Source organism: Cajanus cajan, chromosome 9, assembly GCF_000230855.2.
Source record: "Cajanus cajan strain Asha chromosome 9, NIPB_CcT2T_4, whole genome shotgun sequence".
NCBI classification, from domain to species: Eukaryota; Viridiplantae; Streptophyta; class Magnoliopsida; order Fabales; family Fabaceae; genus Cajanus; species Cajanus cajan.
In genome coordinates, this window is record NC_138525.1 from 41,220,386 (window position 1) to 41,223,156 (window position 2,771).

Consider the following 2,771-nt stretch of genomic DNA (forward strand, 5'->3'; position numbering starts at 1 on the left):
TGTAGATTTGTGCACAAATCTACATCGGTTTTATTTACAACCGATGTAGATTGTAGTTTTAAAAAAAAATTATTATATATATATATATATATCAAACACACAAGAATGACATATAATCATGATAACCTACAAACAAAAGTATATGTTAAAATACTTGAAAATTTAGTAATCAAGTTTGTTAATCAAGCAGATTTCATGAAATATAAAACACCCCTGATTGACAAGTTTTGATCCTTAAGTATAAAATAAACAAAACAAAAGTAGTTTCACTTTCATTTTCTGTGAAAAAAACAAGGCACACCAAATACTTGCCCAACAATACAACACTTGTTTCAAAGTATATTGGAGACCAAAATCCAGTAAAGGCACCATCCAGAAGAGCACAAACAGAATAAATATTAGATGTTGTAGTTCCTAAAGCAAGGAGGACATCCATGTTTGTTGAACCATTTCTAAGTGCTATGCCAGCTGCTATATAGAAGCATTTCCCAGAATAAAATCATTACAAAATAATGAAAACATTGAAACCAAGAGCCAAAATGAAAACATTGAACCAAGAGCCAAAACAAAAACAATGTCTCTGAACAGACTCTCAAAAGTCATTCATAGTACAATTTCTAAATCTAATTGAGTGACTATGTGTTCTTTGATGATTTCACCCTTGTCTGGAGGCCTATGTTTAAATGTTTCATTTGAATTCCACTTGCTTCTGGCATTCTGCCTGTTGCTTCTGTGGTTGATGCTGGTAAGAGAAATTCATTTTCAAAAAATTAATGCTTGGTAAAAGATAGGTCCTGCTTAGTTCATATTTTGCTTATGAAATACATGTAAAGAAAATTAAAAAAGAAAATGTTCCCTCACCAATTTTATTGTTGCCAGTATAATTGGTTTGTCCATGCATATTTTTACTGATCCTGTATTTCTGCTATCAAAGATAAATTAATAACTAATCACATAAAATATATATGCAATAATAAGACAATACAAATCATTTCAACAGTCTTTGCCCTAGTGAGACCAGTTACAACTGAATAGTGAGCAGGTTCTATTTTATAATAAACTGATTCTTTGGCTAAGTTTAAAAAGATTGATTTTGTTTTCATGTCTTGAAAGGAACATAAAAAATCCAAATCAAGTAACCAACTATTTACAAGTAACTAGTACCATCATGTGTCTTGGTGTTCACCTTCACTACTTGAATTGCAATCTGTACATAACATTATCATAATTAAACTGGAAATTTAAATAAATAATATGGCCAAAATTAAATACATGTTATATTAATTATATTGGTCATTCATTGAAATAACATGTTACTGAAGATTTTTCTAAAACAGAACAAGAATTGTAAGTTCTAGCACACTAGGCAAAGTGAATATAGATTCAAGCAGTAGATGATTTATAAACTACATGATGATTATTAAGATCAGTTTAGCTTTAGCATCATTCTATTAGAAACCATAGCTAACCCTTGTGCCCATAAATTAAAAACTTGTGTTGAATAGTATAAGCATAAATTTCTATTGCATTGTGTATGGCATAACTTTTGAAGACTAATTACATAAAATTCTATTAAATTTATGCAGCAGATATTGAGATTTCAGTCACCCAGTTTTTTGTAGGCAGAAATTATAGGAATTTAGGTATAGAGGAGAGGAAAAAGAGAAAATAAAAAAGGCTGCATACAATGAAAACAGTGTTAGAGCACATCTGAGACAAAAATTGGGGGCACTTTGCATCTGGGACAAAAAAGTAGCAAAGACCAAACCACATTCAGGACAAATAAAACCGACCAATTCCACTGTTTAATTGAAAAGAATTACCTGTTAAGTGTTCCTCAATACGAATTGGGCTGTCTCCTTTAATTGTATTATTATTGATCTTATCTAATAGCTCTTCAACTCGTTTGGTTGTCACATTTACAGACTCTAACAACATATCAAGTTCAAACCTGCCAGTACAGTTAAAATAATATCAGCAAGTGCCAGTGATAGAAGGAAATCATGTCTTATTCAACCCAGTGATGTCAAAAAAAAAAAAAAAAAAGAGGAACAATTTGGTACTCGTGACAGTGATCAATAAAAGATAAATCAACAGAACAGGCATTTTAAAATGTACTTAAACATCACTAGCAAGCTCTGACCTGTCATCTTCACATCTAAACAAACTCTCTTCATATACTGATTTTTGCGCATATGTTTGAAGGAATAATCCTCACTTCCTGAAGTGATAGAAACCCAGTGATCATTCAACGCTTCCGCACGAAGTTCTGTTTTCTGGCTAGCTACAGGTATTGGGTACTGCATAAGCACAAATAATACACACACACATCACAATCAGCAAGAGAATCTCAGGTTCCATTAGCGAAAGATAAAATACAAAGACACAAATAAAACAAGTTTACATTTTTTGGTAAGAGGCGGTAACTAGGAGTGCACTGGTCACAGTTAGAGAGGTCCAACTCATTTATAGGTTTTGATAAATACTTATCATTGTTGTTGCTTAAACCAAAAAGGATTTGAGATTTCCATGAAAATTAGTGAAAGACACTGGTACAATTTTAGAACACTCTCAATGTGTGTAGAAATATAACAATCATGCGAAGTGTGTGCTTCTAAAAACATAATGACTATCAGTCTTCTGCCATAATCCAAATTGTTTACTCTAAAATTAGCTTCTAAAAACATACCTGAAGAATAAGTTAGTTTCAAAATAACCATTTTCTGATTCACAGTTTTTGTATTGTATGGATAGACTCACTATCTGCTCCT

General features: G+C 31.6%; 1 long non-coding RNA gene across 2 annotated transcripts; it reads right to left on the reverse strand.

Moving 5' to 3' along the window:
* Nucleotides 1-375: 375 nt before the first annotated feature.
* On the reverse strand, nucleotides 376-2,247 carry LOC145951817 (uncharacterized). Of its 2 annotated transcripts, XR_014429751.1 has the most exons (5): nucleotides 2,144-2,247; nucleotides 1,824-1,951; nucleotides 1,165-1,207; nucleotides 862-922; nucleotides 376-742 (listed from the first exon to the last, which is right to left on the reverse strand). It is a non-coding gene; the product is annotated as an uncharacterized LOC145951817 (long non-coding RNA). The 2 variants fall into 2 exon arrangements; XR_014429750.1 differs by lacking the exon at nucleotides 2,144-2,247 and having other exon boundaries at nucleotides 1,824-2,033.
* Nucleotides 2,248-2,771: the final 524 nt, after the last annotated feature.